Here is a 25,491-nt window from a genome sequence, read left to right on the forward strand (position 1 = left end):
CCCCTGTACTAAAGAACGTCTTCCCCATGTCCATCCCCATGAAGCCATGACATGCGGTTCCTTAGCTCCGGCTGTCTTTGAAGAGCTTTTCATCCGTTTCTTTTATACAGCCGTCCGTATGTGTTCAATAAGTAATGCGCTCATCCTTTCATCCACCGGAAGCATCGAATGAAAACCCTGCAGTCCAGAGAAACGTTTAAGCCCCGGAAGCTTCTCGCGGTGTCTGCACCAGTAGCTCCGCCAGGCGGATTACAAGATGAACTTGCCTCACAGTTCACTGACCGTACCCCCCACCCCCCACACACACACCGTTCACTTACTCTACAGCTGTAATGTCAGTCATGGGAGTAAACGGAGACCTGGGGTTTTCAGCCTGGTCCTTGTCTTGTGCCTCTGTTTCTCTGCAGCTTTGACCTTTGACCCCCGCCGCCGCCGCCTTGGAGTCGCGTGACCGTGGTGACGCGCTGATGTGGCTCACAGTGCTTCCACGTCCTTGCCCGTGATACAGGTAAAGGTACTCACCTCACAGCTGCCATCTGTGGAGTCTGTTCAGTTCAGCACTGGGTTGGTGTCCGCCATCTTAGCTTTGACCATCAAAGCAAAGCAAACATCATTATTTCTCACTGTGTACTGTCAGATAAAATTTAATCACATTGAACATATTTTACATGTAGGTTAAGTGAGGGGTTCTAGCAGGCAATATCGCTTGTGTTCAGTACTTAGAGTTCTGAACATTTTAACAAGGGCATTGACTGTTGGATCCGCTCGATTCAGAAAATAAACACATTTTTAATTAATCCTTGCTTCTCCCACAATACAAATAATGTGATATATTTCCTATAAGCTATGACATGGCAGATTTGTGTTAGAGCAACTCGTGCTCAAGTTCAGCCTGGTGCTTTGTTGGTGGGTATTTCAGTTTGTAAAAGCACAGCGTTTTATATCACCTCGGATACGACTGTGAATCTCGTTCTGCTGCGATTCTACAAGATTGGCATCAAACGTGTTGGCAAAGATGGTCAAATGTAACAACCTTTAAAATAGTGCTGAAAAGGAATTTTTGAAATCCCCAGTGTTTGATATATCGCGTGTGTGGTATTTGCCTCTTGATACACCCGGACGGGACAGGAGGAAGCTGAAAACAAATGATTTAATTTAGAGTCTCTCGCTGAGCGGACTCCAATCAGACCTGCTGAGGACAAGCCAAGATATCTCCAACACCACCGTGCTTTTCAGTTCCCTCTGTGTGCATGAGCCAGTCGCCACCACAAAGGGGGGGGGGGGGTGTTTGTGTCTAGCAGCACATTGTTTATTTGAGACTAGATCCAAGATAATTATATATATATATATATATATATATATACACATAAACATGACCCGCCTTTAGTGTATATAGCTTTGGTCTGTTGACTCAAAAACTACCTGGTCTGAACATGTCGATATGCTGGCCCCTGAAACCCCGCCCTGAGGCCCCACCCTGGATCCGGATGCCCTGGGAGAGGAGGGCCCCCGTGTTTGTGCCTCATCCCGCTGTGCCTTGTCTGTGAGGAGCCTGGGGGAGGGGGGGGGGGCGGGGTTGGGTGGTGCTGTGGGGCTCATGCAGGGTGCTGTTATGAGCGCACGCGGGCGCCAGGCAACGGAACAGACGCGCGCCCACCGGCGGAACAGCTGGCGCGGAGATGGCGACTCCTCACGCTGTCGTGCGACATCTGGCTGCCGCCGCCGCGGCTGCCTCCCTGTGACAGACTGCCGAGCCGGCGAGGTGCTCTGTAGCCCCACCCACTTGGCCGCCTGATCGGGACTGGGTAGCGTACAGAAGCAGCCCACCTGTCAGGTGCAGTCTGTTGCCCAGCTCTCCAGTGGGGCCCTGGGTTAGTCTCATATCACCAGCGGGCTGAGTCAGGTACACTGAGCACCACAGCGGGACGCTTATACCATGCAAACCAAGTGCCCTGCTGTGTCCCACTCCCTGGTCCTGCCCCTCTGTCTGGTCCCACCCCCCCCCACCCCCCCCAATAACACCCCCATCAATATGTATATGTACATGTTGTAAGGTTTCACTTTGTATGTATATTCAGTGTTTATGAATTCAGTGTATATTAATATATATAAGTGTATATGAATAAGAATATGTACAGTAATATGTTTGTGAGAGAGAATATTGTTAGTTATACTTTTTAGATTGTATTTCATGTGGTTGTTTTGTCTGTAAGTGTCTTATCTGTTGTGATGTTGTGTGGACCCCAAGAAGATTAGCTGATGTTCTGCATCAGCTAACGGGAATCCTAATAAAATCCTAAATCCTAATCCCCCATAACACCCCTGAGCCTACCCCCCCATACCACCTCTGGCCCACCCCCAATAACACCCCTGGGTCATATTTCTGAACATGTACGACAAACAAGCAGGCACACACAATCACACGTCCCACACATGCACACCCACTCCCATACATATGTACATGCATGCACACAGGCACATGTACACAGGCAGGCACACACTCACATGCACACATACATACATGCATGTACACACAACCATACGTACATATATGCACACAGACACACTCACATGGTAGGAGAGCACAGAGGTATTTACCAAAGTCTACAAGCTGTAAATTATGGGCAGTTTGGGTCCAGTTTATTTTCAGAGCTCCTGTCTTTAACCAGCGAAGGGTCGGTTCTCCTGGGTTACAAAGCCCATCTCGTTAGCGTCTGATACAGGCTCCCGTTGGCATGGTTACTGCATCCTCCACACCCCTCTGTTGTCAGGACGATGAGCAGAATAATGAAAAGACCATCTATCACTGTCAGTACATAGTGCGCATATTGAGCTAATATCAAATATGATTGATAGTGTTTCTGCAATTGCGCCGCTGGAGTGAAGACGAACTAAATGAATTGGGACGTCTTACAAGTGTTCCAGGCAATGTTTAATTTATCTAGTTTTGTGATGGCTTTTTTGTAATTTGTAAATAAAAAAATGTGTCAGATATTTGCTTTCAGCTGGGAAACAGTTAATGTGTAAATTTCCCAGGCATTTTTGGCAGTGGGGTTTGAATCAACCACTGTCTTTGTCAATCAATCTGTCTTTATGGTGAGAGATTTTGTTTTTTTTAAACAGTCAGCTTCACACACATCACAAAAAAAGACGTGATGACTTGTCATTTTTTTCCTGTCATCTCCTTTCATTTTCTAAAATTTAGTTTGCACTCACACTGTGATGTATGTATGTGTGTCTGTGTGCGTGCGGATATGGGGAACACACTCGGGGGAATCGATATCCGCTCCACGGTAAGGGAAGGTTCCTGGGTTCGGCACTGGAATGGCGGCCAGTCAGTTCCCTGACAAAAGGGGGGCCTGAGTTCTACGGTATTGATTCTATAACTGCCACCAGCCGTGCGGGATGAAGACCTGCTGGTGGAAGGGTCCGGAAGAGAGGTCACGCCAGGCCACAGGCTCACTCATCCAACTGCTGTAGAGGGAGCAGAACCAGGCAGATACAGCTGACATTGTGCTATTTGTGTATATGTGTGTGTGTGTGTGTACTGTATACATATACTGTATACATATGTGTGTCCAAATACAGCGAGCTCCATAATGTTTGGGACAAAGACATTTCTTCCTCATTTGGCTTTGTACTCCACAATTTTAATCAAACCAGTTGAAGTGCACATTCTCAGCTTTTATTTAAGGGTAGGTGTATATACTTTCACCATGTAGAAATTACAGCACTTTTTATATCCCCCCCCCCCTCCTTAGCAAACTGTAACCTGCCCATTCTATTTTGCGGTTAGCTAGTGGTTTTCTTTCCAGCATAGTCACTGCAGTTTTGTTTGTGAAGTTTTCTGCAGACAGTAGTCACTGACATACCCACATTCGGCTCCTGAAGAGTGTTTCTGATGCATAGTATATGCTGTGTGAGAGTGTGAGTGAGAGAAAGAGAGAGTGTGTGTGTATATGAAATCTTTATATTCTAGAACGTAACCGTAGTTACATACTGGTGACTACTGTGTAAAAGCTGTAATGGAATAAGCTCCCATTACAGTAAACCAAGTTGTCAATGAAGCACAGCAGCCATTTGTCACAATAATTAATCCCCCCCCCCCCCCCCACTGAAAGTAGTATTCCTTCTTGCCACTGCATGCTTCTTAGACGTCAGATTTAAACTAGTGTGTTTGCAGAAATCCATACAAATGCTTGAGTTTCCCTGTTGTGTGATTGTTTCACAAACACACATTTTGAAAAATGCAGTCTTAAAATGGTCTATCAACAAGTTTCAATTTAAAATTAAAATAAAAAATGAACATCAATATTAGTTTCCGTTCACTAGAGATGGAAAAAGACATCCAATTCGCAGTCTATGCCTATTGTGTTTGTGATAACATCATTTTTAAAAGAAATTTCGACAGGAGATTATACCTACCTACCTACCTACCTACTTCCTTCTGATTATACCTACTAGAGGAGGAGCAGGAGTGGGGCTTGAACCCACAATTTCAGAATTTCCGAGACCGGCACACTTACCCGCTGAGCCACTGCTGACCTCTGGCTCCAGGGCTGCAGAGGGTAGAAGAACCAGTGAGACCAAAGAGGCCCAAGAAAAACCAAATGGAACACGCGGGATCGAACTCACGAGCTTCGCATTCAAAGACATCGACAGTACCGCTACGCCACCAGTCAGGCAACAGAACCAAGGGTGCTGCATCGGGTAACAGAAGATGAGAACCCAACAACACAAGAATATCTAAAGTAGACGCGAGATTTGAACACCGAAGCTTGGGTTCCAAAGACGGCGACAGTACCATCGCGCCACCCGCAATCGAGCCGAGGCAGAGACGTTTCAGATGGTAGAGGAAGATGAGAACAGAGAACCGCAAGCGAAAAAGAGGCCAAGAACAAGGCTCGAACCCTGAACGCGCTGCATCGCGAACCGAAGACGACACCACTAGGCCACGGTGGCCGTTACGCTCGCGCCAGATTTTTAAATATTTTGCTGTGCAGAACTGGAGTTTTTCACAGGAGGGGAAGGTGAGACGCATTACAAGTGACACAGCCTGCTTCAGTTTTCATCGCGCCAAGTATTTCAGTTCTTGAGATGATGTGGTTAGCCTGCTTTTTCTTCTTCTACACATAGAAGAAGAATTACATTGCCATTACATTGGTTTGTAATGTTGTGTTGTGAATTATAATTTTTTTTTTTTCTTCACAAATGAGTCATTTAGAAGTTTTAGGCAACAGTGAAGCAGAAAAACAATCTTGGGCTCCAAATGGCAAAGGGCGTAGCATCCTACCCACACGAGGTGTAACCTGTGCCCCCAAATTATTTAATCTAAAAACAGGTATATTTAATTATTGTGCACTCTTAGCCATCTAATTAATAACAAATTGGGAGTTCCCCGCTCAGGGTAGTAAACATGTACAGGCAAACAGGCATGGTAGAGAGGGTGTCCCTATGTCAGATGATCAGACCGCTGTCACATCGCATCATATTGTGGTTGCGGCAGAGAATTGAATTATCCCCCTTTGTTTTGGCAATTTACAGTTCTTTGACAAAACGCCAAAAAAGTTATCAGTTTCCAAATTGTAATGCTTACAAGTTGTCTTTTGCACATGTTGGCATATACAGAAAATAGCTGGCAATCACATTCGTGGGTCGGTGATGATAAACAAAATGCATTATGGGTATCTAATCTGTACAGACACATCTTGAGGACGACACATAAAGGACTACACATTGGAATTCAGGCCCCTTTCATTAGTTTTTACACTCTTGCCATTGAGAGCCCAAGTCCATTCCTCTGCTCAGCTGCTGGACTGCTGTTACCTTAAACCCATAACCAACCAACGCACACACGCACTCACAAAAGAGCAGGCTACAGATTTAGGCTACAAAAACGTACTCATCCTGTGATCACAGTTATGTAACGGCGACTTTGCTACCCCTACTGCTGACCCTGTGCCTCTGTCACTCCCCGCTGATTTGGTGCCACACCCTGATCAGCTGCTGATGGCCTAATTGCCTCCACCTGCCTTTGGTCCGACACTGGCCCTGCTTTAGCTGAAGAAGGACATTCTCATCTGTCGAGTTGACGCTTGAGACACACTGTTTTCTGGCTTAACAGTTGGCGGTTTCTGTGTTCGCAACCTGGTGCGCCACTGGCTCGATTTACTGTCCATCTCATGGTTCATCATTGTGGAGGAAAACATGACTCAAAGGAAAGAAAACTTCAACAAACGAATCTCCTTCATGCACAGGTGAAGGTGACCAAGATGGGGAGGAATGACCTGGAGAACTTTGTCCAAAACCAGGTGCAGCGGGGGGGGGGGGGGGGGGGGGGGGGGGGCTTGTGGATGGCCTGTGCTTAGTGGGGGATGACGGGCCTACGTAAGCAAGTCAATACTTGCATAACACCGTTTGTTTGAAGACCCAGACACACGTTGGAGTTCAGACCCCTTTCATTAGTTTTTACACTCTTGCCATTGAGAGCCCAAGTCCATTCCTCTGCTCAGCTGCTGGACTGCTATAACCTTAAAGCCACACCCAAGCACCCACGCACGCACGCACACACGCACAAACGCACTCACAAAAGAGAAGGTTACACATTTAGGCTAAGAAACCATACTCATCCAGTGATCACAGTTATGTACAGAAACACTGCTACCCCTACTGGCGATCCTGTGCCTCTCTCTCTCTGTCCCTGGTGATCTGGTACCACACCCTGATCAGCTGCTGATGGCCTAATTGCCTCCACCTGCCTTTGGACCAACATTGGCCCTGCTTTGGCTGAAGAAGGGAATTGTAATCTGTCGAGTTGACGCTTGAGACACACTGTTTTCTGGCTTAACAGTTGGCGGTTTCTGTGTTCGCAACCTGGTGCGCCACTGGCTCGATTTACTGTCCATCTCATGGTTCATCATTGTGGAGGAAAACATGACTCAAAGGAAAGAAAACTTCAACAAAGAGAATCTCCTTCATGCACAGGTGAAGGTGACCAAGATGGGGTGGAATGACCTGGAGAACTTTGTCCAAAACCAGGTGCAGCGGGGGGGACTTGTGGATGGCCTGTGCTTAGTGGGGGATGACGGGCCTACGTAAGCAAGTCAATACTTGCATAACCCCGTTTGTTTGAAGACCCAGACATACGTTGGAGTTCAGGCCCCTTTCATTAGTTTGTACACTCTTGCCATTGAGAGCCCTTGTCCATTCCTGTGCTCAGCTGCTGGTCTGCTATAACCTTAAAGCCACACCCAAGCACGCACGCACGCAAGCACGCACGCACAAACGCACTCACAAAAGAGCAGGTTACACATTTAGGCTAAGAAACCATACTCATCCAGTGATCACAGTTATGTACAGAAACACTGCTACCCCTACTGGCGATCCTGTGCCTCTCTCTCTCTGTCCCTGGTGATCTGGTACCACACCCTGATCAGCTGCTGATGGCCTAATTGCCTCCACCTGCCTTTGGACCAACATTGGCCCTGCTTTGGCTGAAGAAGGGAATTGTCATCTGTCGAGTTGACGCATGAGACACACTGTTTTCTGGCTTAACAGTTGGCGGTTTCTGTGTTCGCAACCTGGTGCGCCACTGGCTCGATTTACTGTCCATCTCATGGTTCATCATTGTGGAGGAAAACATGACTCAAAGGAAAGAAAACTTCAACAAACGAATCTCCTTCATGCGCAGGTGAAGGTGACCAAGATAGGGTGGAATGACCTGGAGAAGCTGGCCCAGAATCAGATGCAGTGGGGAGGACTTATGGATGGCCTTTGCTTAGTGGGGGATGACAGGCCTAAGTAAGCAAGTCAGTACTTGCATAACCCTTTTGTTTGAAGACCCAGACACACGTTGGAATCAGGCCCTGGTCTTAAAAAGCCACAATCTCTGCTGGTTTTTGTTTTCACCCTCAAATCAGTACCCGTTTCAGACCCAAGCAACCAGGTGAAGTGAGCATGGTTCATCATTGTGCAGGAAAACATCATTCAAAGCAAAGAAATCTCCTTCATGCGCAGGTGAAGGTGACCAAGATAAGGTGGAATGACCTGGAGAAGTTGGCCCAGAATCAGATGCAGTGGGGAGGACTTATGGATGGCCTGTGCTTAGTGGGGGATGACAGGCCTACGTAAGCAAGTCAATACTTGCATAACCCCGTTTGTTTGAAGACCCAGACATACGTAGGAGTTCAGGCCCTTTTCATTAGTTTGTACACTCTTGCCATTGAGCGCCCTTGTCCATTCCTGTGCTCAGCTGCTGGTCTGCTATAACCTTAAAGCCACACCCACGTACACACGCACTCACAAAAGAGCAGGCTACAGATTTAGGCTACAAAAACGTACTCATCCTGTGATCACAGTTATGTAACGGCGACTTTGCTACCCCTACTGCTGACCCTGTGCCTCTGTCACTCCCCGCTGATTTGGTGCCACACCCTGATCAGCTGCTGATGGCCTAATTGCCTCCACCTGCCTTTGGTCCGACACTGGCCCTGCTTTAGCTGAAGAAGGACATTCTCATCTGTCGAGCTGACGCTTGAGACACACTGTTTTCTGGCTTAACAGTTGGCGGTTTCTGTGTTCGCAACCTGGTGCGCCACTGGCTCGATTTACTGTCCATCTCATGGTTCATCATTGTGGAAGAAAACATGACTCAAAGGAAAGAAAACTTCAACAAACGAATCTCCTTCATGCACAGGTGAAGGTGACCAAGATGGGGTGGAATGACCTGGAGAACTTTGTCCAAAACCAGGTGCAGCGGGGGGGGGGGGGGGGGGCTTGTGGATGGCCTGTGCTTAGTGGGGGATGACGGGCCTACTTAAGCAAGTCAATACTTGCATTACCCCGTTTGTTTGAAGACCCAGACATACGTTGGAGTTCAGGCCCCTTTCATTAGTTTGTACACTCTTGCCATTGAAAGCCCTTGTCCATTCCTGTGCTCAGCTGCTGATCTGCTATAACCTGAAAGCCACACCCAAGCACCCACGCACGCACGCACGCACTCACAAAAGAGCAGGTTACACATTTAGGCTAAGAAACCATACTCATCCAGTGATCACAGTTATGTACAGAAACACTGCTACCCCTACTGGCGATCCTGTGCCTCTCTCTCTCTGTCCCTGGTGATCTGGTGCCACACCCTGATCAGCTGCTGAAGGCCTAATTGCCTCCACCTGCCTTTGGTCCAACACTGGCCCTGCTTTAGCTGAAGAAGGACATTGTCATCTGTCGAGTTGACGCTTGAGACACACTGTTTTCTGGCTTAACAGTTGGCGGTTTCTGTGTTCGCAACCTGGTGCGCCACTGGCTCGATTTACTGTCCATCTCATGGTTCATCATTGTGGAGGAAAACATGACTCAAAGGAAAGAAAACTTCAACAAACGAATCTCCTTCATGCGCAGGTGAAGGTGACCAAGATAAGGTGGAATGACCTGGAGAAGCTGGCCCAGAATCAGATGCAGTGGGGAGGACTTATGGATGGCCTTTGCTTAGTGGGGGATGACAGGCCTAAGTAAGCAAGTCAGTACTTGCATAACCCCTTTGTTTGAAGACCCAGACACACGTTGGAATCAGGCCCTGGTCTTAAAAAGCCACAATCTCTGCTGGTTTTTGTTTTCACCCTCAAATCAGTACCCGTTTCAGACCCAAGCAACCAGGTGAAGTGAGCATGGTTCATCATTGTGCAGGAAAACATCATTCAAAGCAAAGAAATCTCCTTCATGCGCAGGTGAAGGTGACCAAGATAAGGTGGAATGACCTGGAGAAGTTGGCCCAGAATCAGATGCAGTGGGGTGGACTTATGGATGGCCTGTGCTTAGTGGGGGATGACGGGCCTACGTAAGCAAGTCAATACTTGCATAACCCCGTTTGTTTGAAGACCCAGACATACGTTGGAGTTCAGGCCCCTTTCATTAGTTTGTACACTCTTGCCATTGAGAGCCCTTGTCCATTCCTGTGCTCAGCTGCTGGTCTGCTATAACCTTAAAGCCACACCCACGCACGCACGCACGCACGCACGCACGCACGCACTCACAAAAGAGCAGGTTACACATTTAGGCTAAGAAACCATACTCATCCAGTGATCACAGTTATGTACAGAAACACTGCTACCCCTACTGGCGATCCTGTGCCTCTCTCTCTCTGTCCCTGGTGATCTGGTGCCACACCCTGATCAGCTGCTGAAGGCCTAATTGCCTCCACCTGCCTTTGGTCCAACACTGGCCCTGCTTTAGCTGAAGAAGGACATTCTCATCTGTCGAGTTGACGCTTGAGACACACTGTTTTCTGGCCTAACAGTTGGCGGTTTCTGTGTTCGCAACCTGGTGCGCCACTGGCTCGATTTACTGTCCATCTCATGGTTCATCATTGTGGAGGAAAACATGACTCAAAGGAAAGAAAACTTCAACAAACGAATCTCCTTCATGCACAGGTGAAGGTGACCAAGATGGGGTGGAATGACCTGGAGAACTTTGTCCAAAACCAGGTGCAGCGGGGGGGGGCTTGTGGATGGCCTGTGCTTAGTGGGGGATGACGGGCCTACTTAAGCAAGTCAATACTTGCATTACCCCGTTTGTTTGAAGACCCAGACATACGTTGGAGTTCAGGCCCCTTTCATTAGTTTGTACACTCTTGCCATTGAAAGCCCTTGTCCATTCGTGTGCTCAGCTGCTGGTCTGCTATAAACTGAAAGCCACATCCAAGCACCCACGCACGCACGCACGCACAAACGCACTCACAAAAGAGCAGGTTACACATTTAGGCTAAGAAACCATACTCATCCAGTGATCACAGTTATGTACAGAAACACTGCTACCCCTACTGGCGATCCTGTGCCTCTCTCTCTCTGTCCCTGGTGATCTGGTGCCACACCCTGATCAGCTGCTGAAGGCCTAATTGCCTCCACCTGCCTTTGGTCCAACACTGGCCCTGCTTTAGCTGAAGAAGGACATTCTCATCTGTCGAGTTGACGCTTGAGACACACTGTTTTCTGGCTTAACAGTTGGCGGTTTCTGTGTTCGCAACCTGGTGCGCCACTGGCTCGATTTACTGTCCATCTCATGGTTCATCATTGTGGAGGAAAACATGACTCAAAGGAAAGAAAACTTCAACAAACGAATCTCCTTCATGCACAGGTGAAGGTGACCAAGATGGGGTGGAATGACCTGGAGAACTTTGTCCAAAACCAGGTGCAGCGGGGGGGGGGCTTGTGGATGGCCTGTGCTTAGTGGGGGATGACGGGCCTACGTAAGCAAGTCAATACTTGCATAACCCCGTTTGTTTGAAGACCCAGACATACGTTGGAGTTCAGGCCCCTTTCATTAGTTTGTACACTCTTGCCATTGAGAGCCCTTGTCCATTCGTGTGCTCAGCTGCTGGTCTGCTATAACCTTAAAGCCACACCCAAGCACCCATGCACGCACGCACGCACGCATGCACGCACAAACGCACTCACAAAAGAGCAGGTTACACATTTAGGCTAAGAAACCATACTCATCCAGTGATCACAGTTATGTACAGAAACACTGCTACCCCTACTGGCGATCCTGTGCCTCTCTCTCTCTGTCCCTGGTGATCTGGTGCCACACCCTGATCAGCTGCTGAAGGCCTAATTGCCTCCACCTGCCTTTGGTCCAACACTGGCCCTGCTTTAGCTGAAGAAGGACATTCTCATCTGTCGAGTTGACGCTTGAGACAGACTGTTTTCTGGCTTAACAGTTGGCGGTTTCTGTGTTTGCAACCTGGTGCGCCGCTGGCTCGATTAACTGTCCATCTCATGGTTCATCATTGCGGAGGAAAACATCATTCAAAGCAAAGAAATCTCCTTCATGCGCAGGTGAAGGTGACCAAGATAAGGTGGAATGACCTGGAGAAGTTGGCCCAGAATCAGATGTAGTGGGGAGGACTTATGGATGGCCTGTGCTTAGTGGGGGATGACAGGCCTACGTTAGCAAGCCAGTACTTGCATATCCCCGTTTGTTTGAAGACCCAGACACACGTTGGAGTTCAGGCCCCTTTCATTAGTTTGTACACTCTTGCCATTGAGAGCCCTTGTCCATTCCTGTGCTCAGCTGCTGGTCTGCTATAACCTTAAAGCCACACCCAAGCACCCACGCACCCACACACGCATTCACGCACGTGCCAAAGAGCGAGCTACGGCTTTAAAACACACCAAAGAACTCAGACTCATTCTATCGTAACAGTTGTTATGCACTGGTGACGTTGCTACCCCTACTGGTGATCCTGTGCCTTTCTCTCTCCCTGGTGATTTGGTGCCACACCCTGATCAGTTGCTGATGGCCTAATTGCCCCCACCTGCCTTTGGACCAACATTGGCCCTGCTGTAGCTGGAGAAGGGAATTCTCCTCTGTCGAGTAGACATGTGTGGCTGTCCTACCATTTCAGACAGACTGTTTTATGGCTTAACTGTCGGTGGTTTCTGTGTTAATCTGGTGCTGCTTCTTTTATGGCGTTTCCATGTACCTCTAATGTTCAGTTTCTTTTTTTTTTTTAATGTGCGCTTTTGTTTTGGTTGCAGATTAGAATTATTTTGTTTATCCTCGGGAGTAAGAATAACTACTATAGGGGTTCATTCCAAACATTTTTTTATTTTTCAAATCCCTGCTTCTTTTCCTCGTGTCCCTTCCTTGCTGCATAGCTCCAGCTAATGGAGGACATGAGCAGGAGATGCATGGTTGAGATATGAGGACGGAGGAATCGAGGGAACAGGTATTAGGTCAGGGGTCTGTAACCCTGGTCCTGGAAAGCCACAAGCTCTTCTGCTTTTTTGTTTTCACCCTAAAATCAGCACCCGTTTCAGACCCAAGCAACCAGGTGAAGTGAGCATGGTTCATCATTGTGCAGGAAAACATCATTCAAAGCAAAGAAATCTCCTTCATGCGCAGGTGAAGGTGACCAAGATAAGGTGGAATGACCTGGAGAACTTTGTCCAAAACCAGGTGCAGCGGGGGGGGGGGGGGGGGCTTGTGGATGGCCTGTGCTTAGTGGGAGATGACGGGCCTACGTAAGCAAGTCAATACTTGCATAACCCCGTTTGTTTGAAGACCCAGACATACGTTGGAGTTCAGGCCCATTTCATTAGTTTGTACACTCTTGCCATTGAGAGCCCTTGTCCATTCCTGTGCTCAGCTGCTGGTCTGCTATAACCTTAAAGCCACACCCAAGCACCCACGCACGCACGCACGCACGCACACACAAACGCACGCACTCACAAAAGAGCAGGTTACACATTTAGGCTAAGAAACCATACTCATCCAGTGATCACAGTTATGTACAGAAACACTGCTACCCCTACTGGCGATCCTGTGCCTCTCTCTCTCTGTACCTGGTGATCTGGTACCACACCCTGATCAGCTGCTGAAGGCCTAATTGCCTCCACCTGCCTTTGGACCAACATTGGCCCTGCTTTGGCTGAAGAAGGGAATTGTCATCTGTCGAGTTGACGCATGAGACACACTGTTTTCTGGCTTAACAGTTGGCGGTTTCTGTGTTCGCAACCTGGTGCGCCACTGGCTCGATTTACTGTCCATCTCATGGTTCATCATTGTGGAGGAAAACATGACTCAAAGGAAAGAAAACTTCAACAAACGAATCTCCTTCATGCGCAGGTGAAGGTGACCAAGATAAGGTGGAATGACCTGGAGAAGCTGGCCCAGAATCAGATGCAGTGGGGAGGACTTATGGATGGCCTGTGCTTAGTGGGGGATGACGGGCCTACGTTAGCAAGTCAGTACTTGCATATCCCTGTTTGTTTGAAGACCCAGACACACGTTGGAGTTCAGGCCCCTTTCATTAGTTTGTACACTCTTGCCATTGAGAGCCCTTGTCCATTCCTGTGCTCAGCTGCTGGTCTGCTATAACCTTAAAGCCACACCCAAGCACCCACGCACGCACGCACGCACGCACGCACGCACGCACGCACGCACAAACGCACTCACAAAAGAGCAGGTTACACATTTAGGCTAAGAAACCATACTCATCCAGTGATCACAGTTATGTACAGAAACACTGCTACCCCTACTGGCGATCCTGTGCCTCTCTCTCTCTGTACCTGGTGATCTGGTACCACACCCTGATCAGCTGCTGAAGGCCTAATTGCCTCCACCTGCCTTTGGACCAACATTGGCCCTGCTTTGGCTGAAGAAGGGAATTGTCATCTGTCGAGTTGACGCATGAGACACACTGTTTTCTGGCTTAACAGTTGGCGGTTTCTGTGTTCGCAACCTGGTGCGCCACTGGCTCGATTTACTGTCCATCTCATGGTTCATCATTGTGGAGGAAAACATGACTCAAAGGAAAGAAAACTTCAACAAACGAATCTCCTTCATGCACAGGTGAAGGTGACCAAGATAAGGTGGAATGACCTGGAGAAGTTGGCCCAGAATCAGATGCAGTGGGGAGGACTTATGGATGGCCTGTGCTTAGTGGGGGATGACAGGCCTACGTTAGCAAGTCAGTACTTGCATATCCCCGTTTGTTTGAAGACCCAGACACACGTTGGAGTTCAGGCCCCTTTCATTAGTTTGTACACTCTTGCCATTGAGAGCCCTTGTCCATTCCTGTGCTCAGCTGCTGGTCTGCTATAACCTTAAAGCCACACCCAAGCACCCACGCACCCACACACGCATTCACGCACGTGCCAAAGAGCGAGCTACAGCTTTAAAACACACCAAAGAACTCAGACTCATTCTATCGTAACAGTTGTTATGCACTGGTGACGTTGCTACCCCTACTGGTGATCCTGTGCCTTTCTCTCTCCCTGGTGATTTGGTGCCACACCCTGATCAGTTGCTGATGGCCTAATTGCCCCCACCTGCCTTTGGACCAACATTGGCCCTGCTGTAGCTGGAGAAGGGAATTCTCATCTGTCGAGTAGACATTTGTGGCTGTCCTACCATTTCAGACAGACTGTTTTATGGCTTAACTGTCGGTGGTTTCTGTGTTAATCTGGTGCTGCTTCTTTTATGGCGTTTCCATGTACCTCTAATGTTCAGTTTCTTTTTTTTTTTTAATGTGCGCTTTTGTTTTGGTTGCAGATTAGAATTATTTTGTTTATCCTCGGGAGTAAGAATAACTACTATAGGGGTTCATTCCAAACATTTTTTTATTTTTCAAATCCCTGCTTCTTTTCCTCGTGTCCCTTCCTTGCTGCATAGCTCCAGCTAATGGAGGACATGAGCAGGAGATGCATGGTTGAGATATGAGGACGGAGGAATCGAGGGAACAGGTATTAGGTCAGGGGTCTGTAACCCTGGTCCTGGAAAGCCACAAGCTCTTCTGCTTTTTTGTTTTCACCCTAAAATCAGCACCCGTTTCAGACCCAAGCAACCAGGTGAAGTGAGCTAACTGTGTAATCAACTGCTCTAATTGATTAATTAAGTGCAGAATCTGTGGCTCTCCAAGACCAGGGTTACAGATCGCTGTAGTAAGCAAATGGAACATCCTTGCTCGATCAAGCGTCTGTTTGAGGTGACATCAGTACCTAATGACGCGTTGCACCGCTGTATCACCTGTCACTGGGCTAGTATCAGATTGTAAAGTTATTTCTTTGCATTATTGTCAATGATTTCCGCCCATGGAACGTGACAGATGTGAAAATAAAATTAGAAATAGCATAGATGTTGTCCTTCAATTACCCTGTATCTAAGGTGTTCGACTAGCACTGCCTCAATAAAATAGATAAAATAAGCGATTGAAATGAATCCCTGGTCTGAGTAGTCTTCTTTAGGCTCAACTTTGGTCCACTCCTATCACACCCAGTGCCTAATGACTATTTGTATGCATTTTATATTGTTGTGTGTCACTTTGAAATAAACATGTTTGGGACGGCACGGTGGTTAAGTGAAACTTAAGTGGTGTGCGGGCCTGCCTTGCAATGGATCGGAGACCTGTTGAGAGTACAATCCTGCATCTCACTCACTGCATGCTTGGATAGGCTCCAGACCGCGCCCGCCCCAAGGAATGTCTAATCACCATCATGCGCACCTGAAAGCGTTTCTGTGTTCTGTGTTCGTTTCCTGCATCTCATTCAGGTGTGTCTTGGGTGTCTGTGATCTCATCTTCTTCTACCCTCTGAAGCAGCCGTGTGTCTACGACGATGTAGGTGGCGCAACGGTATCGTCGTTGTCTTTCAATGCCAAGGTTCCCGGTTCGATTCCCGGGTCCCCTTTATGTTTGTCTTGGATGTTTCACACTGTACGCTTTATAATGCTGAATAAGAGGTGGGTAGCTTGGGTGCTGGAGTGGCTCAGCGGGTAAGTGTGCCGGTCTCAGAAATTCTGAAATTCTGAAATTGTGGGTTCAAGCCCCACTCCTGCAATGTGCCTTTGTCTAATCCCTGTTTCTCATCCACAGGTCCTGATGCGTGAGCAGATCCAGACGGTGTCCGAGAGGGTGTGGCGGCGGCGGCAGCGGAGGCGGAGAGGTAAGTTGGGGGGGAGGGGTAGAAGGGGGGCGCTGGCCCCCCGGAGGAGTGGAGGAGGAACGGTGGGGGTGTTGGAGCAGGGGGGAAGAGAGAGGGGGGAGTCTTAGTTTGCTGGCCGGGCCGGCCCCCCTATATATAAAAATTATATAATATAGGGGGGCCGGCCCGGCCAGCCAGCAAACTAATACTCCCCCTCTCTCTTCCCCCCTGCTCCAGCACCCCCACCGTTCCTCCTCCACGCCTCCGGGGGGCCAGCGCCCCCCTTCTACCCCTCCCCCCCAACTTACCTCTCCGCCTCCGCTGCCGCCGCCGCCGCCGCCGCCACACCCTCTGGGACACCGTCTGGATCTGCTCACGCATCAGGACCTGTGGATGAGAAACAGGGATTAGACAAAGGCACGTTGCAGGAGTGGGGCTTGAACCCACAATTTCAGAATTTCCGAGACCGGCACACTTACCCGCTGAGCCACTGCCGACCTCTGGCTCCAGGGCTGCAGAGGGTAGAAGAACCAGTGAGACCAAAGAGGCCCAAGAAAAACCAAATGGAACACGCGGGATCGAACTCACGAGCTTCGCATTCAAAGACATCGACAGTACCGCTACGCCACCAGTCAGGCAACAGAACCAAGGGTGCTGCATCGGGTAACAGAAGATGAGAACCCAACAACACAAGAATATCTAAAGTAGACGCGAGATTTGAACACCGAAGCTTGGGTTCCAAAGACGGCGACAGTACCATCGCGCCACCCGCAATCGAGCCGAGGCAGAGACGTTTCAGATGGTAGAGGAAGATGAGAACAGAGAACCGCAAGCGAAAAAGAGGCCAAGAACAAGGCTCGAACCCTGAACGCGCTGCATCGCGAACCGAAGACGACACCACTAGGCCACGGTGGCCGTTACGCTCGCGCCAGATTTTTAAATATTTTGCTGTGCAGAACTGGAGTTTTTCACAGGAGGGGAAGGTGAGACGCATTACAAGTGACACAGCCTGCTTCAGTTTCATCGCGCCAAGTATTTCAGTTCTTGAGATGATGTGGTTAGCCTGCTTTTTCTTCTTCTACACATAGAAGAAGAATTACATTGCCATTACATTGGTTTGTAATGTTGTGTTGTGAATTATCATTTTTTTTTTTTTCTTCACAAATGAGTCATTTAGAAGTTTTAGGCAACAGTGAAGCAGAAAAACAATCTTGGGCTCCAAATGGCAAAGGGCGTAGCATCCTACCCACACGAGGTGTAACCTGTGCCCCCAAATTATTTAATCTAAAAACAGGTATATTTAATTATTGTGCACTCTTAGCCATCTAATTAATAACAAATTGGGAGTTCCCCGCTCAGGGTAGTAAACATGTACAGGCAAACAGGCATGGTAGAGAGGGTGTCCCTATGTCAGATGATCAGACCGCTGTCACATCGCATCATATTGTGGTTGCGGCAGAGAATTGAATTATCCCCCTTTGTTTTGGCAATTTACAGTTCTTTGACAAAACGCCAAAAAAGTTATCAGTTTCCAAATTGTAATACTTACAAGTTGTCTTTTGCACATGTTGGCATACACAGAAAATAGCTGGCAATCACATTCGTGGGTCGGTGATGATAAACAAAATGCATTATGGGTATCTCATCTGTACAGACACATCTTGAGGACGACACATAAAGGACTACACATTGGAATTCAGGCCCCTTTCATTAGTTTTTACACTCTTGCCATTGAGAGCCCAAGTCCATTCCTCTGCTCAGCTGCTGGACTGCTGTTACCTTAAACCCATAACCAACCAACGCACGCACGCACTCACAAAAGAGCAGGCTACAGATTTAGGCTACAAAAACGTACTCATCCTGTGATCACAGTTATGTAACGGCGACTTTGCTACCCCTACTGCTGACCCTGTGCCTCTGTCACTCCCCGCTGATTTGGTGCCACACCCTGATCAGCTGCTGATGGCCTAATTGCCTCCACCTGCCTTTGGTCCAACACTGGCCCTGCTTTAGCTGAAGAAGGACATTCTCATCTGTCGAGGTGACGCTTGAGACACACTGTTTTCTGGCTTAACGGTTGGCGGTTTCTGTGTTCGCAACCTGGTGTGCCGCTGGCTCGATTAACTGTCCATCTCATGGTTCATCGTTGCGGAGGAAAACATCATTCAAAGCAAAGAGAACTTCAACAAACGAATCTCCTTCATGCACAGGTGAAGGTGACCAAGATGGGGTGGAATGACCTGGAGAACTTTGTCCAAAACCAGGTGCAGCGGGGGGGGGGGGGGGGGGGGGGGGGGGCTTGTGGATGGCCTGTGCTTAGTGGGGGATGACGGGCCTACGTAAGCAAGTCAATACTTGCATAACCCCGTTTGTTTGAAGACCCAGACATACGTTGGAGTTCAGGCCCCTTTCATTAGTTTGTACACTCTTGCCATTGAGAGCCCTTGTCCATTCCTGTGCTCAGCTGCTGGTCTGCTATAACCTTAAAGCCACACCCAAGCACCCACGCACGCACGCACGCACGCACGCACTCACAAAAGAGCAGGCTACAGATTTAGGCTACAAAAACGTACTCATCCTGTGATCACAGTTATGTAACGGCGACTTTGCTACCCCTACTGCTGACCCTGTGCCTCTGTCACTCCCCGCTGATTTGGTGCCACACCCTGATCAGCTGCTGATGGCCTAATTGCCTCCACCTGCCTTTGGTCCAACACTGGCCCTGCTTTAGCTGAAGAAGGACATTCTCATCTGTCGAGGTGACGCTTGAGACACACTGTTTTCTGGCTTAACGGTTGGCGGTTTCTGTGTTCGCAACCTGGTGCACCACTGGCTCGATTTACTGTCCATCTCATGGTTCATCGTTGCGGAGGAAAACATGACTCAAAGGAAAGAGAACTTCAACAAACGAATCTCCTTCATGCACAGGTGAAGGTGACCAAGATGGGGTGGAATGACCTGGAGAACTTTGTCCAAAACCAGGTGCAGCGGGGGGGGGGGGGGGCTTGTGGATGGCCTGTGCTTAGTGGGGATGACGGGCCTACGTAAGCAAGTCAATACTTGCATAACCCCGTTTGTTTGAAGACCCAGACATACGTTGGAGTTCAGGCCCCTTTCATTAGTTTGTACACTCTTGCCATTGAGAGCCCTTGTCCATTCCTGTGCTCAGCTGCTGGTCTGCTATAACCTTAAAGCCACACCCAAGCACCCACGCACGCACGCACGCACGCACGCACGCACTCACAAAAGAGCAGGCTACAGATTTAGGCTACAAAAACGTACTCATCCTGTGATCACAGTTATGTAACGGCGACTTTGCTACCCCTACTGCTGACCCTGTGCCTCTGTCACTCCCCGCTGATTTGGTGCCACACCCTGATCAGCTGCTGATGGCCTAATTGTCTCCACCTGCCTTTGGTCCAACACTGGCCCTGCTTTAGCTGAAGAAGGACATTCTCATCTGTCGAGGTGACGCTTGAGACACACTGTTTTCTGGCTTAACGGTTGGCGGTTTCTGTGTTCGCAACCTGGTGCGCCACTGGCTCGATTAACTGTCCATCTCATGGTTCATCGTTGCGGAGGAAAACATCATTCAAAGCAAAGAGAACTTCAACAAACGAATCTCCTTCATGCACAGGTGAAGGTGACCAAGATGGGGTGGAATGACCTGGAGAACTTTGTCCAAAACCAGGTGCAGCGGGGGGGGGGGGGGCTCGTGGATGGCCTGTGCTTAGTGGGGGATGACGGGCCTACGTAAGCAAGTCAATACTTGCATAACCCCGTTTGTTTGAAGACCCAGACATACGTTGGAGTTCAGGCCCCTTTCATTAGTTTGTACACTCTTGCCATTGAGAGCCCTTGTCCATTCCTGTGCTCAGCTGCTGGTCTGCTATAACCTTAAAGCCACACCCAAGCACCCACGCACGCACGCACGCACGCACGCACGCACTCACAAAAGAGCAGGCTACAGATTTAGGCTACAAAAACGTACTCATCCTGTGATCACAGTTATGTAACGGCGACTTTGCTACCCCTACTGCTGACCCTGTGCCTCTGTCACTCCCCGCTGATTTGGTGCCACACCCTGATCAGCTGCTGATGGCCTAATTGCCTCCACCTGCCTTTGGTCCAACACTGGCCCTGCTTTAGCTGAAGAAGGACATTCTCATCTGTCGAGGTGACGCTTGAGACACACTGTTTTCTGGCTTAACGGTTGGCGGTTTCTGTGTTCGCAACCTGGTGCGCCACTGGCTCGATTAACTGTCCATCTCATGGTTCATCGTTGCGGAGGAAAACATCATTCAAAGCAAAGAGAACTTCAACAAACGAATCTCCTTCATGCACAGGTGAAGGTGACCAAGATGGGGTGGAATGACCTGGAGAACTTTGTCCAAAACCAGGTGCAGCGGGGGGGGGGGGGGGGGGGGCTTGTGGATGGCCTGTGCTTAGTGGGGGATGACGGGCCTACGTAAGCAAGTCAATACTTGCATAACCCCGTTTGTTTGAAGACCCAGACATACGTTGGAGTTCAGGCCCCTTTCATTAGTTTGTACACTCTTGCCATTGAGAGCCCTTGTCCATTCCTGTGCTCAGCTGCTGGTCTGCTATAACCTTAAAGCCACACCCAAGCACGCACGCACGCACGCACTCACAAAAGAGCAGGTTACACATTTAGGCTAAGAAACCATGCTCATCCAGTGATCACAGTTATGTACAGAAACACTGCTACCCCTACTGGCGATCCTGTGCCTCTCTCTCTCTGTCCCTGGTGATCTGGTACCACACCCTGATCAGCTGCTGAAGGCCTAATTGCCTCCACCTGCCTTTGGACCAACATTGGCCCTGCTTTGGCTGAAGAAGGGAATTGTCATCTGTCGAGTTGACGCATGAGACAGACTGTTTTCTGGCTTAACGGTTGGCGGTTTCTGTGTTCGCAACCTGGTGCGCCGCTGGCTCGATTAACTGTCCATCTCATGGTTCATCGTTGCGGAGGAAAACATCATTCAAAGCAAAGAGAACTTCAACAAACGTATCTCCTTCATGCGCAGGTGAAGGTGACCAAGATAAGGTGGAATGACCTGGAGAAGCTGGCCCAGAATCAGATGCAGTGGGGAGGACTTATGGATGGCCTTTGCTTAGTGGGGGATGACAGGCCTAAGTAAGCAAGTCAGTACTTGCATAACCCCTTTGTTTGAAGACCCAGACACACGTTGGAATCAGGCCCTGGTCTTAAAAAGCCACAATCTCTGCTGGTTTTTGTTTTCACCCTCAAATCAGTACCCGTTTCAGACCCAAGCAACCAGGTGAAGTGAGCATGGTTCATCATTGTGCAGGAAAACATCATTCAAAGCAAAGAAATCTCCTTCATGCGCAGGTGAAGGTGACCAAGATAAGGTGGAATGACCTGGAGAAGTTGGCCCAGAATCAGATGCAGTGGGGAGGACTTATGGATGGCCTGTGCTTAGTGGGGGATGACAGGCCTACGTTAGCAAGTCAGTACTTGCATATCCCCGTTTGTTTGAAGACCCAGACACACGTTGGAGTTCAGGCCCCTTTCATTAGTTTGTACACTCTTGCCATTGAGAGCCCTTGTCCATTCCTGTGCTCAGCTGCTGGTCTGCTATAACCTTAAAGCCACACCCAAGCACCCACGCACCCACACACGCATTCACGCACGTGCTAAAGAGCGAGCTACAGCTTTTAAAACACACCAAAGAACTCAGACTCATTCTATCGTAACAGTTGTTATGCACTGGTGACGTTGCTACCCCTACTGGTGATCCTGTGCCTTTCTCTCTCCCTGGTGATTTGGTGCCACACCCTGATCAGTTGCTGATGGCCTAATTGCCCCCACCTGCCTTTGGACCAACATTGGCCCTGCTGTAGCTGGAGAAGGGAATTCTCATCTGTCGAGTAGACATTTGTGGCTGTCCTACCATTTCAGACAGACTGTTTTATGGCTTAACTGTCGGTGGTTTCTGTGTTAATCTGGTGCTGCTTCTTTTATGGCGTTTCCATGTACCTCTAATGTTCAGTTTCTTTTTTTTTTTTTAATGTGCGCTTTTGTTTTGGTTGCAGATTAGAATTATTTTGTTTATCCTCGGGAGTAAGAATAACTACTATAGGGGTTCATTCCAAACATTTTTTTATTTTTCAAATCCCTGCTTCTTTTCCTCGTGTCCCTTCCTTGCTGCATAGCTCCAGCTAATGGAGGACATGAGCAGGAGATGCATGGTTGAGATATGAGGACGGAGGAATCGAGGGAACAGGTATTAGGTCAGGGGTCTGTAACCCTGGTCCTGGAAAGCCACAAGCTCTTCTGCTTTTTTGTTTTCACCCTAAAATCAGCACCCGTTTCAGACCCAAGCAACCAGGTGAAGTGAGCTAACTGTGTAATCAACTGCTCTAATTGATTAATTAAGTGCAGAATCTGTGGCTCTCCAAGACCAGGGTTACAGATCGCTGTAGTAAGCAAATGGAACATCCTTGCTCGATCAAGCGTCTGTTTGAGGTGACATCAGTACCTAATGACGCGTTGCACCGCTGTATCACCTGTCACTGGGCTAGTATCAGATTGTAAAGTTATTTCTTTGCATTATTGTCAATGATTTCCGCCCATGGAACGTGACAGATGTGAAAATAAAATTAGAAATAGCATAGATGTTGTCCTTCAATTACCCTGTATCTAAGGTGTTCGACTAGCACTGCCTCAATAAAATAGATAAAATAAGCGATTGAAATGAATCCCTGGTCTGAGTAGTCTTCTTTAGGCTCAACTTTGGTCCACTCCTATCACACCCAGTGCCTAATGACTATTTGTATGCATTTTATATTGTTGTGTGTCACTTTGAAATAAACATGTTTGGGACGGCACGGTGGTTAAGTGAAACTTAAGTGGTGTGCGGGCCTGCCTTGCAATGGATCGGAGACCTGTTGAGAGTACAATCCTGCATCTCACTCACTGCATGCTTGGATAGGCTCCAGACCGCGCCCGCCCCAAGGAATGTCTAATCACCATCATGCGCACCTGAAAGCGTTTCTGTGTTCTGTGTTCGTTTCCTGCATCTCATTCAGGTGTGTCTTGGGTGTCTGTGATCTCATCTTCTTCTACCCTCTGAAGCAGCCGTGTGTCTACGACGATGTAGGTGGCGCAACGGTATCGTCGTTGTCTTTCAATGCCAAGGTTCCCGGTTCGATTCCCGGGTCCCCTTTATGTTTGTCTTGGATGTTTCACACTGTACGCTTTATAATGCTGAATAAGAGGTGGGTAGCTTGGGTGCTGGAGTGGCTCAGCGGGTAAGTGTGCCGGTCTCAGAAATTCTGAAATTCTGAAATTGTGGGTTCAAGCCCCACTCCTGCAATGTGCCTTTGTCTAATCCCTGTTTCTCATCCACAGGTCCTGATGCGTGAGCAGATCCAGACGGTGTCCGAGAGGGTGTGGCGGCGGCGGCAGCGGAGGCGGAGAGGTAAGTTGGGGGGGAGGGGTAGAAGGGGGGCGCTGGCCCCCCGGAGGAGTGGAGGAGGAACGGTGGGGGTGTTGGAGCAGGGGGGAAGAGAGAGGGGGGAGTCTTAGTTTGCTGGCCGGGCCGGCCCCCCTATATATAAAAATTATATAATATAGGGGGGCCGGCCCGGCCAGCCAGCAAACTAATACTCCCCCTCTCTCTTCCCCCCTGCTCCAGCACCCCCACCGTTCCTCCTCCACGCCTCCGGGGGGCCAGCGCCCCCCTTCTACCCCTCCCCCCCAACTTACCTCTCCGCCTCCGCTGCCGCCGCCGCCGCCGCCGCCACACCCTCTGGGACACCGTCTGGATCTGCTCACGCATCAGGACCTGTGGATGAGAAACAGGGATTAGACAAAGGCACGTTGCAGGAGTGGGGCTTGAACCCACAATTTCAGAATTTCCGAGACCGGCACACTTACCCGCTGAGCCACTGCCGACCTCTGGCTCCAGGGCTGCAGAGGGTAGAAGAACCAGTGAGACCAAAGAGGCCCAAGAAAAACCAAATGGAACACGCGGGATCGAACTCACGAGCTTCGCATTCAAAGACATCGACAGTACCGCTACGCCACCAGTCAGGCAACAGAACCAAGGGTGCTGCATCGGGTAACAGAAGATGAGAACCCAACAACACAAGAATATCTAAAGTAGACGCGAGATTTGAACACCGAAGCTTGGGTTCCAAAGACGGCGACAGTACCATCGCGCCACCCGCAATCGAGCCGAGGCAGAGACGTTTCAGATGGTAGAGGAAGATGAGAACAGAGAACCGCAAGCGAAAAAGAGGCCAAGAACAAGGCTCGAACCCTGAACGCGCTGCATCGCGAACCGAAGACGACACCACTAGGCCACGGTGGCCGTTACGCTCGCGCCAGATTTTTAAATATTTTGCTGTGCAGAACTGGAGTTTTTCACAGGAGGGGAAGGTGAGACGCATTACAAGTGACACAGCCTGCTTCAGTTTTCATCGCGCCAAGTATTTCAGTTCTTGAGATGATGTGGTTAGCCTGCTTTTTCTTCTTCTACACATAGAAGAAGAATTACATTGCCATTACATTGGTTTGTAATGTTGTGTTGTGAATTATCATTTTTTTTTTTTTCTTCACAAATGAGTCATTTAGAAGTTTTAGGCAACAGTGAAGCAGAAAAACAATCTTGGGCTCCAAATGGCAAAGGGCGTAGCATCCTACCCACACGAGGTGTAACCTGTGCCCCCAAATTATTTAATCTAAAAACAGGTATATTTAATTATTGTGCACTCTTAGCCATCTAATTAATAACAAATTGGGAGTTCCCCGCTCAGGGTAGTAAACATGTACAGGCAAACAGGCATGGTAGAGAGGGTGTCCCTATGTCAGATGATCAGACCGCTGTCACATCGCATCATATTGTGGTTGCGGCAGAGAATTGAATTATCCCCCTTTGTTTTGGCAATTTACAGTTCTTTGACAAAACGCCAAAAAAGTTATCAGTTTCCAAATTGTAATACTTACAAGTTGTCTTTTGCACATGTTGGCATACACAGAAAATAGCTGGCAATCACATTCGTGGGTCGGTGATGATAAACAAAA

The 25,491-nt window shown here is 48.8% G+C and overlaps 2 long non-coding RNA genes across 3 annotated transcripts in view; one reads left to right on the forward strand and one right to left on the reverse strand.

Annotated features, from left to right (window-relative positions):
* LOC118219033 overlaps window positions 1–1,550 on the forward strand; it is a 52,554-nt gene extending 51,004 nt beyond the window's left edge. The window contains exons 3-4 of one of the 2 annotated variants that reach the window (XR_004763638.1): window positions 111–283; window positions 408–1,550. This is a non-coding gene — a long non-coding RNA (uncharacterized LOC118219033). The remainder of the gene's footprint in view (window positions 1–110; window positions 284–407) is intronic. The other variant, XR_004763639.1, reaches the window with a different exon arrangement.
* Window positions 1,551–2,559: 1,009 nt separating this feature from the next.
* The window catches only part of LOC118219034, a 126,950-nt gene continuing 104,018 nt past the window's right edge, over window positions 2,560–25,491 (reverse strand). Inside the window, exons 4-5 of the long non-coding RNA XR_004763640.1 lie at window positions 3,268–3,474; window positions 2,560–2,761 (exon numbers count right to left, since the gene is read on the reverse strand). This is a non-coding gene — a long non-coding RNA (uncharacterized LOC118219034). The remainder of the gene's footprint in view (window positions 2,762–3,267; window positions 3,475–25,491) is intronic.

Source organism: Anguilla anguilla, chromosome 19 (assembly GCF_013347855.1).
Source record: "Anguilla anguilla isolate fAngAng1 chromosome 19, fAngAng1.pri, whole genome shotgun sequence".
Taxonomy (NCBI): domain Eukaryota; kingdom Metazoa; phylum Chordata; class Actinopteri; order Anguilliformes; family Anguillidae; genus Anguilla; species Anguilla anguilla.